The 18,144-nt window shown below is 32.4% G+C and overlaps 1 protein-coding gene across 1 annotated transcript in view; it reads right to left on the bottom strand.

Annotated features, from left to right (window-relative positions):
* LOC127833333 (uncharacterized) overlaps window positions 1–10,912 on the bottom strand; it is a 333,207-nt gene extending 322,295 nt beyond the window's left edge. Inside the window, exons 1-2 of the mRNA XM_052358509.1 lie at window positions 10,731–10,912; window positions 614–1,034 (exon numbers count right to left, since the gene is read on the bottom strand). The gene's annotated coding sequence lies outside the window, so the exon portion shown is untranslated. The remainder of the gene's footprint in view (window positions 1–613; window positions 1,035–10,730) is intronic.
* Window positions 10,913–18,144: the final 7,232 nt, after the last annotated feature.

Below are 18,144 nucleotides of genomic sequence, written 5' to 3'. Positions count from 1 at the left end.
CGAAACCTAAACGAAAAGTGTAACGGAAGGACAGACGGACAGACAGACGGACAGACAGACGGACGGACGGTCCGATCACTATATGCCCTCCTTCGGGGGCAAACAAAGAAGAAAAATCCATGAAACATTCATGAAAAATACATGAAAAATACATAAATACATGAATACATGAAAACATGAATTCATAAATAAATAAATACCTAAATACATATATACATAAATACATAAATATTTTTATACAATATAAACAAATAAATAAATAAATAACACATCACTCATTCAAGTTTTCAAGTTTCAAGCTTTTTTTTTCAAAACTTGAAACTTGAATTAATCATTAATTACTTTTTATGAAAAAGTGATTGCATTATATGTAGGATTACTCTGGAACTTTCCACACAATTGAAAGATTAAAAGAAATTAAATAACCGTGCTTTTGTCTGATTTTTTGAACGCGGCACGTTAACCGAATTGCAATGTTAGTATATCAAATATTTTGCGATTGTTCCAATAAAAAGCGACATGAACATGCACATCCGGTGGGCAAAAATAAATGGAACTTGCAATTATTTTGATAATTAAAAAAACAAAACCGATATAGAATATTGGTACTTACCCTTATGAAACATATCCATTTAGCGCACAAAATAATCCGCTTCTCATTGATTTTGAAAACAACTTTTTCATGGACAAGATATTAGTTGATACATACTCCACAATACTTCATGACTGTTGAATCGTTTTACTGAACATAGCTTTGCGACTTATATTCACACATTTATCTTCCTGGCAGTAAATCCGCACATGGTGGTTGCGTTGTGATTATTCTTTCACTCTTTTTGAATTGGGCGAGAAAGGGACGCTTTGGAATCATTTCATACAGTCAGCGAATATGAATGGAATTCATTATGTTGTTTAAAATTGTCTTCACATGTGGATCGTCATTTTTTTGCGCACCAAATCGTCGAAGTTCTGGTACATCTACTAGAAACTTCTACTTAAATCAAGGTCTTACATTGATCAAACAGTTATGGTGCCTGAAATGTAAATAGAATACGTTCTTTATGATAAATGCTTTCTTTAATGCATGATGAATAATATCATTATAGAATCGTAATTGATTGTAAACACTTATAATACAAAAGAGTGTTTCGCTATAGAAAATTTAGATACTTTAGCATATTTCCAGAATACTGCGTCCGACAAATCGGAGACACCATGATTTATACTAATTTGCATAACGTTATGAATTATTATACATACCATAACGTGCAGTATTAATAACTTAAGGATATAGATTGAACATAATTGAACTGTGTTTGCCTAAGTTTGACGTTGACCACAGAGTACGATGATAAGCATATTATTGACTGTAGTAAGACTGGTTCATTTATACCCAAAGAAACTGTTGATTTTTTGTGTCTTTAAAATATTTTAATATGGAGCGTAGTAAAATGTGTGAACATCTTCTTAGCAGGAAAATTTGGATGTAAATTAGTGAACTTTTAATTGATGTAATGAAATAACACAACTGTAAATACCATTAGCATTTCATTTAAAATAGTAATTTACATCATGCAGTTGTTTCGGTAATGATACACACCGCAAATGCATGGCCCAGATGTTTTTCATTACTTTGATTCCTTCATTAAATATCGAGTGAAGCAATTGTCTTTTATTGATATGCATGTCTGTTTGCCACAATAACGAAAAGGTAAAGTTCCAGTGACTTATTACATAAGTTTGCTTGGTTTTATGACTTTTATTAGGATTAAAAACGCATGTGTGATATGTCGTCGGATTAATGCAAACAGGTTTGTTTCTGACAACAATATATATTTCCGAAAAATAAGAGTAATTGATACATGGGTAAAGTCTAAGTGTAACAAAATATAATTTAAAAATATGTATGCTGACTTCAAAAGAGTGTGTACGAAAACGTTTAGAATAACTAATTGTAAAGTAACAACTTAAGTAAAAAAAACACAAAGTAGCTGCGATCAACTACTTTATATGAGAACAGTTTAATATATAACATGCTTTGGTTATCATATTATTCTAGTTTCTGTGACATCGACTTTGTAAAATATTTTTATAAATAAATACCAAGTGAAAGCAACAGTTTATATCATTTATATGTTATTGATATGAATTAGTTTGAACTTAAACTTTAAATAAATGCAACGTTAGTCTCAGCAGCAGAGGCGAGGACAATTAAACGTTTAAATCTAGCTAATGCGTTAATAATCCCTAAAAAAATGAAGCAATATTGACGTCATGCCTGCATTAACTTCGATATTATATTGAACATATATATCATATCATAAGAAAGAGAGAATTATACAGAAATTAAGACATGCGATTCCTCCAATATAACTGGTAGGATACTGATATGCCTCGATAATCAGATAGTGTCCTTTGCGTTATAGTTTAATTTCCAAAATCCTTACATATGGGATTAACATTTTGCCCAACAAGTCATTATTCTTTTGTCTTGATTTACTAAGTTGCTAAGAGCCTTTGTTTAACAATTTCCAGTAATTTGTTTCTCAAAACATTCATTTTGCGGAAAAATGTACATGTGCCAGTTATGTGCGTCACTGTAATTGTTGATGTTTCAGCGTGTTTTAGGGACTTGTTAATAGATTTCTGCATTTTTGAAACAAAAGTTCGTCAGTAAATGCTTTAAGTTTACAAATAACCACATAGGTTAAACACTATAATTTTAAATAACAATAATATAAATATATACTCAATATGGACTCGAATCAGTTACCTTTACATTAACAGAGTTGCGCCTTAACGATTGGGTCATCTGAGTTAATAAAACATATAATGCAATATCTATTTTTATACTAACGACCTACGTGTTCCTACAAAATATAACAATAACGACATTAACGCTCAAGATAATTCAATCGTTTTGCGTTATAAATATTTATTTTTTATTTTTAAAGATACATAGTCTTGATGAAATTATTGTTCATTTAATTTTTATAATTTGCAACAATTTGGTAGAGAAACTTTTAGTTAACTATACAAATGTCACTAATCTAAATGTCGTAATAGTCACTAAAATGGCGTTTTTAATCTCACAGTGTGTCCCTTGTTCGATATTCATTAATTTGATAGTTTTGTTTAAGTTGATAATTCTTTAATTTAAAACGAGTTCTAACCGAAAGAGTGGCAAAATGTTATACATTGTACCTATAGTTATGATATATATATAAGACAACATACCTGCACACAATTTTCTTCTTTACAATAACATTACACTATACCAACGTTTACCACTATTGAATGCAATGTACCCGGGCAAATTTCGAGTTATATTGAAGTCATCTAATACAAGGACGCATAGCTTTTGTTCTGCATATTTTAAGTATGCCTTAACACGATACATAGTAGTGGATCAGTGTAAATTAGCCGTACAAATAACAATGCAGTGGTTAAAAACAAAGCATAGACATTGAGGTAAATCCATTGTATGCAGTAAATATTTTTTCTTTACTGAAGCGGCACTAGCTATAAGAATAATAAGCAAACGTTTAACCATATTGTAATCTTCAATTCATCGCTTATTTAGTATTGTGGGGATTTGGGGATTTGGATGAACTGATATATGTTTTCATGATTTTAATTTTCCTTTAGTTCAAAATATATTTTTAAGCTGAAACGCGAATGTGAATTATATGCAACAAAACAAATTATTTCAAGATTGAGGCTTCACAGCATTGGTTATTGAGGAACTATAATCATGTTGTGGCTTTACAGGACTTGCTCACATACTAAATAAGCAGCTATACCTACAAAAACTACAACAAGTACCAATGAAGGAGAAGCAACATTAATGAAATACTTTTAAATGAGTTTAAAAAATACCAAATTAAAAACTTTAAGTAAATTAGCCAAATACTTTTGATGCCATCCAACGTACATACATATCTTTCATATCATGTTAATATGCTGATGCTAGTTTTAGCATTTTGACCCGAAATAAAACCTTAAATCTGATATGATGCGTTGCAGTGTAAGTGCGATTGATGTTTATCTTACACTTAACTTATTGAATACACCTTGCTTGATTTACCAAACCTGTTGTAAAGCTGTCAGGCACACAACAAAATATAATTTCAGTGACATGATATCCTGTGTATGGCCTTTTTTCCTACCTATTTAATTTTGTTCTGGTACGTTTCGAATACAGACAGGTTCATTTGATCTGTACTAAAACGTGAACAACTCACCAAGACTCATAGGTGTGATTTTTTTAAGCCTCCCTAGGTAACGTGATCTCTATAGTAACACATACCGCGCATTATCTATATTCACAGATCTTTAAACAATATCATTTTACCGCCAATTTGACCCATAGTCTTTATTTCAACGAAAACATCATAAACTATGATTACATATACTACAGACCGAAATAAAAAATACGTTCTAAAACAATTTACTTTCTGATTTGAATACATACGGCACCCTGTTATGATTCTGACTATCAATATCTCGTTAGTGTAAATATATACTTAATTTCAGATTGCCAGACATCAACAAAATCTGTATTACCGCATAAAAACTTAGCACGTACATAGAAAAAAATTTGATTTACAAAGTGTATTAACTATACTTGAACAATATTAAAAAAAAAGCACCAATCCTAAAAAGTTGCTGATCAAATACTAAAAAGATCAACATGTGTTTGAATGAATTATATTAAGTTAGCATGAAAAAAAGCTCATTATGTGCGACTTGAGTGAAGGACAATATACAATATTTAACAAAACGCAAATGTATGAATTGTTATTATTTGACATTCATATTGAGTGTATGGACCAAACATACATAGCGATCACTCGAGTAAACTATTATAACTTATGTTTCATATTGTATTAAAGATCGTGATTTCGGCAATAAACTAAGATGCGCAGTCCCATAACCGTCCTTCATACCAGTCCTTATGTCTGTTTGTTCGTCGATCAGTGCGTCCGACGACAAAACTGTATCAAACGATTGATCAAAACTGACTATAGATGATTTAAGGAAACTTGATAAACTTATGACGAGCAATATGTGGATTATAAACAAGCTCATTTCTTCCCCAAAAGTCAAAGTTCATGTCGATATATCGCAACAACAAGAACAAAACCTAAACGTGTAATCACTCAAAAAGAACACAAGATATAATCATTAGACTTGGTATACATGTACATATTTAGTTATAGTTTTTACCATATTTCTGTCCATTATTCTTGACAGTCCCCGATGACATGACTAAAAGAGTTAATATCATACAACTGGATCCTGCTATTTCTCAGAAAGAATTGACAACTATAAGAAAAACATAAGAACAGTTAGAAAGGACTGGGCCTTGTGCAGATTATGCAAGACCTTCATGTTTTTAATTAGAAGGTCACGTATAAACATTTATACACACGAAATATATTAAATTCGTAAATTATAACTGTACATTTGATGAAATTGATGACCATGTATATTTAGAGGGGGTAATTACGTGAAAGTCACATATTCTTAGCGCAAGCTTCAATTTTCTCATCCCGCTTACGATTTACGTAGCGAGTAAATTCAAGTATTAATACAAATAAATATTAATCGAATATTAATGCGACATATACGCTAATAACGATCGTGCTGTTATAGCTGGAAAGGGAGCGACATATACAAAAAATAATACAAGTAATAAAGAGTATTAAACGGCGAAAAATAACTGTCTCGGCTTGGACGTTGCCATCTTGACTATCACGTTATTACACCTTATGATATTACCTATAACAAAATAATCAAACATCAAAACAAGATTTCAACTTAAAATGAACAATAAGATAAATTCTTAATTTCACCTTATTTAAACCTAGAAAATGATATTTTTAAATCAGTAAAAAACAAAAACACATAATCACAAAAATGTCGAACTGTCGTAAATAACTAGCTAAATGAAACGGAAAATAACATAAGGTATTGTTTAATTTGAAATATAAAATAAGTACATACACACATACATAAGTGAATAAATACACGAGGCCTGTTTTGAATTGTTTGGTAAAAACGTGGTACATGGTAGGGATTGAATTATTTTATACTTTTCAGATGCCTCCATGTATGTTGAACACGGAAACATTACGATGTTTTGCTTATTTTTTTAACTTAATGTGATAACGGCTTATTTAGAAAGGCCTATCAAAACACAAACATAAACATTTCTTGTTTTATTTTCATGTGAATAAAATAAGTAAATGCATTTCTAATAAAGCTTCAAGTGCAGGAATAAATCAATAACATATTGTTTTATAACATTATATAAGTAGAACTACTCAAGAATTAGAAAACATCATAGATATTATGAATTTCGCGTGGTTACCTTGGAAATACCACACACTATTGTAATTAAGGTTGTTCAGTGTATACAGAGAAATTTAAATTGTATTTTGTTTAATAACTGATAAAATATTTTTATTCCACACCTGTTGCAGATAAAATGTCGACGTGACAATATCAAAAGATATGGACTCTTGTGTTAATTTTTTCTAAATTTATTTGCAGTACATTTGGGTCATAACTAACAATAACCATAACCCAGTTTTAACAAATTAAATGAAAATGCATCATGTCTGGGTAAAAACCGTACCAATATTTTCCAAATTTTGCATCTCCATTTTCAAAACTTTATCACTGATTGAGTTCAAGGTATCTAAAGGATTCAGTTGTACTGTCACCATGGAAATTAATGTGCATACACAAAATAAATTATTTAAAAGAATTGGATATAAAATAATATATTTAAAACGCGTTGACATTAAATGTTATGTTTATCAAACCTTACAAACAATAATACATAACTTTATTAAAAATTTCATTTTGCAATCTCTTAGCATTTCAGATATAATAGTAATTTATAGATAATATCAATAGATATAGAATTAAAAACATATCCGATAATTTAGTACATACATAAACATACATACATTACTCTGTTTTGTTCAATTTCCATTTAACCGTTCAATTAATAATACACATTGCTCATTTACAAAATATAAAAAAAATCAAAAAGGCAATAATAAATAATGAAGAGTTAGTTACACGACACTGGTAAAAACTTTGTGGTTCCCATGGTAACCATTTTTAAATTATAAAATTCATGCATTTAAATAAGTCGCTATTGTAGAAATAAAACTATAAAATGTTAAAAACTGCATGATTAAATGAGCATATGTAAAATGCATTATACATTCAAACACATTCCATAAATATGAGTGAGTTCTTGCAGAAGTTATCGCTTAAATCTATAATTGTCATAGCATATAATCATATACTGCACATGATTTTAAAATGTTACAGCAACAAGCAGTACAATGAGCTGTAAATAGACACATATTGTTGCCATTGTAACATCTGCAAGTGAGATAGACATTAAAAGTTTGTTTTGCACAGCATTCTTATTCCTCCTCTTATATCGCGGGCATTGAAGATAGAGGATAAGTGTTTCCTGTTGGTGTGGTATACAGTAAGTTATTAAACTTCATCTCCAGAAGTTCATATATTTCTTGACAGGTTCTGCATATTTACCCTGTCCTACTTTTAATCTTCCAGCTGGCTTATCTGATTTTAGTCTGTGTTTGAAAAAAAGATGTAACCAGTTATCATGATGTAAATCATATTGAGATCATTTGTAATACAAAAGTAGAAATACATTTGTATCCCATGTGTTTTTAGTTTTTCAATGTATGTGTTATGATAGGTTAAAATCGATTGTGTAACATTGACAACACAGCTTTCTACCTTCAAAATAGAACATCTCTTTAATTATATTACAGAATTAGAAAACATTATAAGTTCACATATTTGTTACACTAAGTATAATAACTAGACTTAGTTGAATTAAACCAAAACAACCGTTAAAGCATTATAACTTACTTATACACATTAAGTGCCCATGTCAATATAAACCCATTGCATTTGTTTTTATATTACAATAGTTAACGCTGTTTTCATCATGAAAACAAATTCCGCCATCCAAATATGAATCAAACCTGAATACATGTAAATCAAATGAGGAAAGTTAAAGTGTAACTTACCGTTTAGAAAAGTATCCATTTGGCACAAACAATTTACCAGACAGCTTGACAGCATTTCAAAAACACTTATTAAATTTTAAATACAAAATTTGATTGACATTCAAAGACACTTTATTTTGGATAAATCGAGTTTTGAATGTTATATTCAGGTCATCTTTCATAACCACATAATTGTCGATTGGGTATTGACTCCGCTCATCTCGTTTATTTTATGGTTTGGGTTTCTTTCCTAAGTATCCAATCATGAGAGTTAGGAGCGTGGTGGTAATTTTGTACTCCGAGTGCACGTCAAACAGGTATTGTCGCATAATAACATTTGCTATTTATTTCGCGAACATTTTAGTTCTCCAAAAATCGCAACCAAATTGAAACGCTTTACAAAAAAAGTATTGTGGTCCGTCATCGCTGATGCCAATAATTTTCTGAAATATAAATAAAACACATTCTAAGATTATTGTAAACAAAACAAAAAATAAATAACACTGACATAATATGACCTCACCGGGCGAAATCTCTGTGTGTATACGAGATATGTATTACTTCTTAATATTAAATGAAACGTAAATGACCTCCGATGAAATTTAACTGAGCTATTAAACTCGTTTATATCAATAGTGCTCTCATGGAAATTCACCTCCTTCTGCATTTACGCCGAGATAATGTTGAACCTTCCAGTAACAAAGTAAATACAGTATCATACATTCAATTAAATGTATCTGCATTTGGTTCAAATATCGTCTTTGGGAATCGTCCTTTTAAAACTTGTTTCATGTTCTTTGAAAGGGTTCTTCCATGATGTGAGACGGTGCAATGACGTGACATCTGTAAACTGATAATAAAGCACGGTTTGCTGATACAAGGTGTTATCTGTGATAAAAAATCAGACACTGTTTTTGAATATTTTATAAAGGCTCGCTGCGTATCAAAATTACTAAACAATCTCACCAAATGCTAATTGGCTAAGAAACTGTATGCACCCGTTTTAAACGATCATATTATAAAATCACAATACGTAACAGAATATCTACATGACGGGTTTTTTATTTTAAAATATAAAAGCAAAACATGTTAAGATGTACAGATATACTGTTCATGTCTTGAAACAGTAATTTATTTCAATACCCTATTTAAACACTATAAGATGAATTATATTTCATCTGAAAACGATATGTAAACTAAGATTTTACCTTGTTTCGCAAACAGTCAAAACATATCAACTTAACAGCGCAATACGTGAAACATGGTGTAAACAAATGTACATTTGAAATATTAAGTATCGGTACTGTCGTTAGTAGTTTGTGTCATCTGTAAATCGGATACTTATTTACCGCTCGCTTTGCTTCTATCAAGAAAAATGACGAAGGCTGTGCATTTAAAAATCTCCATTTATGGACTTTGAATGATGCTTTTATTTGCCAAAAAAAAAAAAAAAAATTCGATGCATACTTTTGCATATACCTTTTTAGAATTGAATTTCGGGTTTTAGTGTTTGGAGCATTGAAGACAAATTTTACATTAAGGAACGCCGATCCATGTACTAGATACCCGGTTAATTGGTTACACATAAGTTTAGTTTTTACCGTAATGCAATAGCAAATATACATAGGTTTGCAGGCAAAAATGATATGTCGTGCATCATGTTGTTATTACGAGTGTGTTTATGTACGAATAATTATGGAAAAAAACGACAAGTCCGTGCTAAGTAATACAATATTTAACCATTTAGTCTTTTACTAGCAGGAGTCTAAATTTCTCTTTTAAATTCTTATGCGAATTATATTTGTGATGCAAAGTGAGGGTATGAGTGATAGCAAAACTAGTGGTTAAGGCCTTCTTACATAGCTAGTTGTGTAAATAGCATATCCTATTTAAAGCAACTAAAATAGGCAAGCATACTACAATTTAATGATTATAACTGTACGTAATAACGATATTTCAAATATAAATATAAAGTGTGTTTTTGTATTAACTTTCACTGATAGTTAATTATCTAATCATTATACATATATACACAGATATGCCGCAAGACTTCACGATGTGCAAACGCTGAATCGCGTGCAAGTTTGCCATGGTCCAAATTGTTATTCATATACAAATAAACTGCTTAATCAAATCATCCATAAGGCAGTTTTACTATCACTAACCGATAGGCAGAAACAATAATAATTACCTTCCCAAAATTCCCAATATGTATCCCGCGCTCAAGGTCATGTCACTTTTCAATGTCAATTATAATACATGATTATCGAACAGCTTTTGGCGAGCCTAATTTAATAAGTCATCGGGCAATTTTAAAATAATTGGCCATTATGCTCAATATTTGGTATCGACACTTTGTCCAAAAACCTCAGAGAAAAAATGTAATTGTTTGTGTACACTGCTCAAAGTATGGGCGTGATACTGTATTTAAGGGACTGTCCTAAATTTTATCATTCAAATGCAAATGTTTAAACAACTTGTCATGCCCTGTTTGAAAAACACGTTTTGGTCTAATATGCCAGAACCTGAAATTACAAAATGAATGTTTTCTTTACAATAGGCTAGACATTTTGAGCCCATGCATTAAGTTCGTCTGTTTCCTTTAGATTAACATTTTTCTCACCAAAAACTGGCTGTAAGAAACGTTTTTTATAAACCTACCTTAAAATCCTGCAAATAATTCACATGGTCATGTTATTCGCAAAAATCCTACGACTTTTAGATTTAAGTTTCACAAATTTAAGCATAAACTCGATACAGGTTTTTATTTTAATGCGCATGTATGTCAGCTCGGCGGAAACACGTATACACTTGGTGTTATCAAGTTTTAAAGTCATGACTCATCGTTCAGAAAATATGATCTTTACATTACACAGGATATAACACTTTACTTGCTCAAACCAGGGACGTATACAAACAAAGGTATTGGCAACCGCGCGATATCCAGTTTCAGTGCGCAAACATAAACCTGTGCGCAAGATTTGATAAGCTCGATCGTTAAAACGATTACTGTATCTACCATGCGTCTAAGGGATATCGATTGCGAGCGATTTCGCTCATTTATGAACAGAACAGAATATTTTATTTTAGCTTAAGCATACAGCTCATCGCCATAAACATACATATGCAATAACTGCATGCATGACAATTATATACAAAACATACATCCTTTTGAGGAAAGATCAATTTTAAAAAGTAATGACATACAACATGTGAGAATGTCACATGGATAGGGTTTATACAAAGTGATCATATTATGTTAACACGAAATTTAATAATTGTTACAAATATAACATTATTCTAAGCTAATTGTCTTTGTGGAAGATATATCATTTATACTACACATACAGCACATCTTCTCGTAACTTAAAGCATTTTAAACACAAAATGGCAAGTTTTCTTAACACTATTTTGTTTGAACAATTAAGTAGTTCGATAAACTTGAACATACTGGGTCGTGATCTGTAATACTTTAGAATTAATGTATTCCTAATATCGGCATAATAAGGACATTTAATAACAAAGTGATATTCATCCTCGATATCATTGAGGTTGCATAAAACACATTTGCGTTGATCTCTGACAATGTTCTGGTGTCTACCCGTTTCAATTAATAATTTGTGAGACGACAAACGTAAGTTAGCAATAATATTCCTATGTTTTTTTTTTATTTTCAACAATATCAAGATACGCAGATCTTTCGAATATTGGTTTCAATTCTTTATATAAAATCATTGAACTAGATGATGCGACATTTGTATTCCAGTTAGTGATATACTGGTCTCGTAATCTGGTTTTAAGTAGCGGTATTAATTGATTAGCGTTCACAGATTCGGGGAATAGCCATACATCGTTAAAACCGGTTTGGTTAAGAATGTCCCGTACTTTCGATGACCAATTGTTTGTGTTATTTTTGCGTTCAATTTCTAATCTGTGTGATAATAAAATGTGTTTAAGAATACAATTACCCTCTTTTACAGTATATAATTTCAAAAAGTATTACACGATCCTGACATATCTGTCTAAATACAAGGGGAATCGACCAACTTCGGCCTATAGCGATAATGAGTTTGTTGACATCTTAACATTCAATATTCTTTTACAAAATTTACGATGGACGCGCTCAATGTTTTCCGCTTTCATAAATCCCCATACCTCACAGTTATAGTTTAAAATTGATGATACATATGCGTTAAATAAATTTAACATGATATGTATAGGTACGTTCATGTCTTTTGTGAGAGTGAACAAAGAATGCATCGCTTTTAAAGCTTTACCATACAATGTATTTGTTGCGGACGCAAAAGATCCACCGCTTGACCTGACAATTCCAAGATAATTAAAATTATTAACAATTTCTATTTCATGACCTTTATATGTCCATTTTAATGTTTTACTAATTGTGCCACCTTTTCGGAATACCATGACCTTTGTTTTTTCAATGTTTACCGTTAAATTCCACTTATCGCAGTAGGTTTCTTAATTGTTTAATGATTCTTGAAGACCCTCCGGTGTTTCAGAAAATAAAGCTGCGTCGTCAGCGAAAAATAATAGATATATCGATATTTGATCTATTGGCGTTTATTCCATTTTGCAAACCGAATTCGATGTCGTTAATAAAGAGAGAAAACAATATGGGCGAGGTTATCTCCCCCTGAAATAAGCCGACGTTACTATTAAATACGTCTGATAATTTACCCATGTGTTTAACCTGTAATTTCACTTCATCGTACATGGATCGAATAAGTGTTAATAGTTTACCGTTGATGCCCACATTAATCATCTTACTCCATAATTGGCCGCGATTGATGACTTCATATGCTTTCCGGTAGTCAATGTAGCAACAGTATAGTTAACCTTTATTCTGAAACTGTTTTTCTATAAGTGCATTAAGAATAAATATTGCATCGGCCGTGCTACAGTTTGGTTTAAAGCCGAATTGTGCATCCGTTAGAATGTCATTCGTTTCTGCCCATTGTTTAAGCCGTTCATTTAATATGCTTGTAAACAATTTCGCAAAACAACTTATTAAAGTAATTCCCCGATAGTTATTTGGATCTGATTTGTCCCCACGTTTATGAATTGGTATTATAATACCAGATGACCAGCTGCGCGGAAAACGCTTTTTATCAAGTATGTAATTAAACAATATTTCTAACGGCCTGACGATTACATCGATTGTTTCAGTAAAATATTCATATATATTATTGTCATGCGCATAAGCTTTATTGTTTTTCAACCGTTTGGTTCCCTTATAATTTCTTCTGTCGATATAGGATTATCGAATTCGGGGTACGAGGGTTCTGTGTTTAACCTATTGTCAAATTCATGTAAAAAAGTATCGGAATCAAACGAATTTATATTTAGGTCATCTTCGTCCGCTAATTTACTGAAATAGTCGTGGAATTCGATTAACGGTATCGTATTTGAGTTTTGTGATGTAGTTTTACGTTTAAATAATTTCCAAAACTCACGGGGTGATTTCCTTCTCATAGTGTTCATATGCTTGCTTTGATCAGTGTTGTACTTTAATTTAGTTTTTCTACAAGTATACTTATAATCCTTTTTCGATGCAATCATTTGTTCTCGTGTACGCTCGTTTTTGTTAAGATTATACTCGTATATAGCTCTGGTACATTGAGATAGTTTGGTTTTACATTCTTCGTTAAACTACCTTTGTTTATTTTTATCATTATCTATAAACCCTTTACTTTCAAGATTTATAATGCGCTTAAAATACTTTCTCCTTTAGAATTTAAGTAATTCGAATATTCTCCCGCTAGGATATCCGGATCAGAGTTTGAATCAATTTGTGATAATAACATGTGTTCCAGATTATGTACATCGCACGAAACATCACGAAGAAAGTCGCATTTATTCTCGGGTTTCCATTAAAAATAAACAATCGGATTAAAATTACTCGTTGAAACAGCGTTATTTTTGCGGAGAGCAAATGTCAGCGGCGCATGGTTCGAGAATTCCGTGAAATCGTTAACGGTAAAATCTAAAATGTCCGTAAAATTGGTGTGCGCAGTTAATAAATAATCAACTAAGCTTTCACCATTATGTGTATAGCACGTTATTTTACCTATATTTTGATCGTTATGTAAACGTCCGTTCACGATACGAATATTAGTCGCTTTACAAATATCTAACAGGTTGTCTCCAAATCGATTCGTAGTAAGGTCACAAGTTGAGCGTCGGATTAAGGTTTCAATATCTGGGACAGTATCAAAATCGGTATCGCTTATATACCTATCATTTTCGATGTAATCGGCTTTATTTCCCGTTCGCGAGTTTGTGTCTCCTGTTAAAAGTACCTTTGGTTTGATAAAAATTAGATCTAATTCAATAGTTTGAAAAATATCATAAGTATACAAAGAGTGAATAGGGAAATTTTCAGGTGCAATATATACAACACATAAATATACATCTGATTCAATATTAAAAAACATTTTATCTAATTTAAGCCAAACAATGCAATCAATGTCATTTTTTACTAATGTTACACCTTTACGAATATAGTCTTTAATGTAAATCACAATACCACCACTCGAGCGCTTCGCTCTACGGTGTTGTAATCGTCTGTATGAGTGAATAGGCTTACTATAGCCTTTTAGGTCTAAGTTAGAGTCTTTATTTGTCCAAGTTTCAGTAAGACATATAATATCGTGACAGTTAAGAAAAGATGAAAACTTACTATCAGAGCATTTAAACGCTGTTAGTTCTTCCACATTCCATGTGACAATTTTAATGACACTCTCACTAACGTCCTATTCTTTATACACTTGCTTGTTTATATACAGTTTGTCAATCCTGAGATACGCCTCCTTTCCCTCGGATCTTGTCTTTTTCATGATGGGTATTAGCCTTCGTCGGACCTCCATAACTTCCTGTGGATATTGCTCGGATATTCCGAAAGGGGTACCTTTTAGTTCCTTTGACTCCCTGCGAACCCTCTCCTTGTCCGGGTAGTATGCGAATTTCGCAACAATTGGCCGCACTTTATTTGGCTTGTATCGGCCTATCCGATGTGCCCTGTGCAACTTGATTTTGGTTTGGGCGTTTTGCACGTGAAGTTTTGTTTCGACGAATTCCAAGATTTTCTTTTCGCACCGTTCTTCTTGCTCCTCAGGTATCCGGAAAAACAACAAGTTGTCCCGCCTACTCCTGCACTTGAGGTCCGTTATTTCAGCCAGTAATTTTTGTTCGTGCTGGATCACTGAATCCTCGCGACTTTGCAAGTTGCTCGTGGATTTTAGAGTTGAGTCGAATTCACTCTGTTTTTTTTGTTATGTTTTCTATCATGTTCCCACTGAAATCACATGATTTTTCTAACTCATTCATTCGGGTATCAAAGCTATTCATTCGTTGCTCTATTTTGTCTATTCTCGAAACTATGCCCGACACTGTTTGATGAATTTGGTCAAGTTGTGAAAGTTTTTTGTCAACAGAATTTAGCCTTTCCAAAATTGATGATAAAATGTCCGAGCCTGGTGGCGGCGATGGCGTTGCCGGAGGTATAAACCCCTGTCCATAAAAACTTGGCGTGTTCATCATGTATGAAAATGGTATCTGCGCTAGTTGTGGACTGCCATAGTACTGACCTGCCTGCTTCGCCTGTGTTTGTCCGCTTATATTACCGGTAGTCACGGGTGAAGCCTGAGCATTTTGCGCCATTTTTTCCCTTTGTTTCGCTTGTTCGTGCTTTGTGTTGAGCATGCTTGACCGTTATCCGGCGAATCTTTGGAGGGTTTGCGTTTTCTGGTCATAGATAATCATAGGTATCATCCAAATGTTCACTTAAAACACTTTTTATTCATCCTCACTTGTTTAATTCCATAAACTTTCAATTTTTTCGATGTTATTTTACTCCTTCAAATTTTAGCCCGCCATGTTCACGCATGCGCAACATTAATTTATGTATTCTGGTTCCCGTCTTACTAATACTTTAGAACTTCAGGCAACCGTGGAAAATGGCGGCGCACTACGTATGTATTAATTATCGTAAACATATTAAAGTTTGTAGTAAGTGAAAAACCTTCAAGCTTTTGTAAAGGTTTAGTTATAGGTATCGATCCGTCAATCGTTTTTTTCGAATCACTTATGATTTGAAAAAATAAAAGATGATCAAAGTACGTAATGTATATGATTTATATTTTGTATGGTCAAATAAAGAATAGCATTCCAACGTAGACTTCTACCTAGAATACTATTAAATGGGTTTATATTGTAGGCCATTAATCATTGCAGTGGATTAGCTATTGATATCAGATAGCCAGGAAAAAACTGGGCAGTTATTTTTATGCTGGGGAGAGTGAAGAACCTGAAAACGCACGAGTCGTCATGTTCCATTCTTCTATGGAAAAGGATTCTGGAAAGGTTAGTTTCAATAGTTTTACTTCGTAGTTTTGAAATTTTGGAGGCTGAAGTTGAACGACAACAACAGTGCATATAACAGAACTGTTTACGTGATTTTTTTATCGATCAGTGCGGTTAGTTTAAACCTATTTATTTTAGCTTGATTGCATCGAAAGCCTTAGGGTTATATTGACACTCTCGAGTCCGTTTCCTAGGAAGAACAAGCACTTGGTGTCTAAGGAGAAAATAATGAGAACGCTTCCCGAGTAGGGATCAAACCCACAAACTCCCTATCGCTAGGCGTACACCACGTCCGTATAGGTGACGGAATTTATATATCATTGCTTTTATTTACCAATGCATGTTATTAACACAGCCTCTGACCCACTACAGCCTACAAAACAAAACAAAACACGGATCATACATCTCAATCTACGGTGTGTGTGTCTTAATTTGTATCGAATGAACCGGGATTGTCTCCCATAAAGCCATCGCCACAAGAAAGACGTGTTAGTTGGTTACAGGAGATAGTGCAAGACACAGGAGACACCCCATTCCAGAGGCGACCCTGGGTCTTTTAGTGCCAGGCGTATAGCACCTAGTACAATGCAACTCGGTTTAACGTCTCATGAGAAAGACGAGTTTTTAACACATGAACATATTTTGTCAAATACTCACATTAACAACTAAATGTTAAAGAATATAGAGCCTGGAAGTGTGTAAATATTTTTAACACATTAAAATGTTTATTAAAATACTCACATTTACAAATTAATGTCAAAAATAATGTCAAACTTTAATCCTGCTTTGATTAGACATTGCGTTATAAACGTATATCCGAAATCCGTTCGCTCCGAAATATAGCCATATATCATATGTCTATGAATTGAGGTTAGGCGTAAAAAGCAAGAAAAATCAATATCGCCAATATATTAATTATAATAAAACGTACCGATTATCACAATGTGAACTCCTTGCTCCGAAAATAAATAAATTGTCCATTTTTAAGAACACACTGGCTGCCGCCATGAATCATGTATGCCTGACCCAATACAAAGTGTCAGGGGCAGGTAATCCAGACTATCATTTATGGTGTTAGTTGTTTCGAAATATTCGACTATCGTTGTGTAATAAACAAATACATATTCGTTCTTTTTTGCCTTGTTTGTCTTGGAAATACATAATTAGTCTTATTAACACGCAGTATAATAAACGGAACTCAATTTTCGGATGGGTTGACGAGTTACAATACCATTTGTTTCTCAGGGTTTCAATTGTCATTGTATATCGCAGGTATGTGCATGTACAAAAGACCGGCCTTTTAATTGATAAAAATGTTACTCTGATGTGTGTAAAATATCGACATTATCAACGCCTGTCAATTGCATATATTTAACATGTATATGGTTCTTTATCATCCGAGACAATGAAGTTTAGTATGTCATTTTATTATTCTGTTGGACTTTTTTTGAACATGATATCCGTGATAGTACTGACAGTCTGTTCGTGATTTCGTGTTAAAGTGTTGAACACAAATCAGCAAAAACTTGAAGACAAGGCAATTCAGAAAAGTTGTTTATCTTTTATTTATCAGAATAAATCAGTAAATCACTGAAACATACATATTAGTACATGCATGATAGGTAATTTCAAGAGTATGTGTAACAATACATTCATGTTACTAAGTGTAATGAGCATTTATTTTTGTATTAAT

This window comes from Dreissena polymorpha, chromosome 6 (genome assembly GCF_020536995.1).
Source record: "Dreissena polymorpha isolate Duluth1 chromosome 6, UMN_Dpol_1.0, whole genome shotgun sequence".
Lineage (NCBI taxonomy): Eukaryota > Metazoa > Mollusca > Bivalvia > Myida > Dreissenidae > Dreissena > Dreissena polymorpha.
Note: the sequence above shows the minus strand (reverse complement) of the source record. Positions and strands in the feature narration are given on the sequence as shown.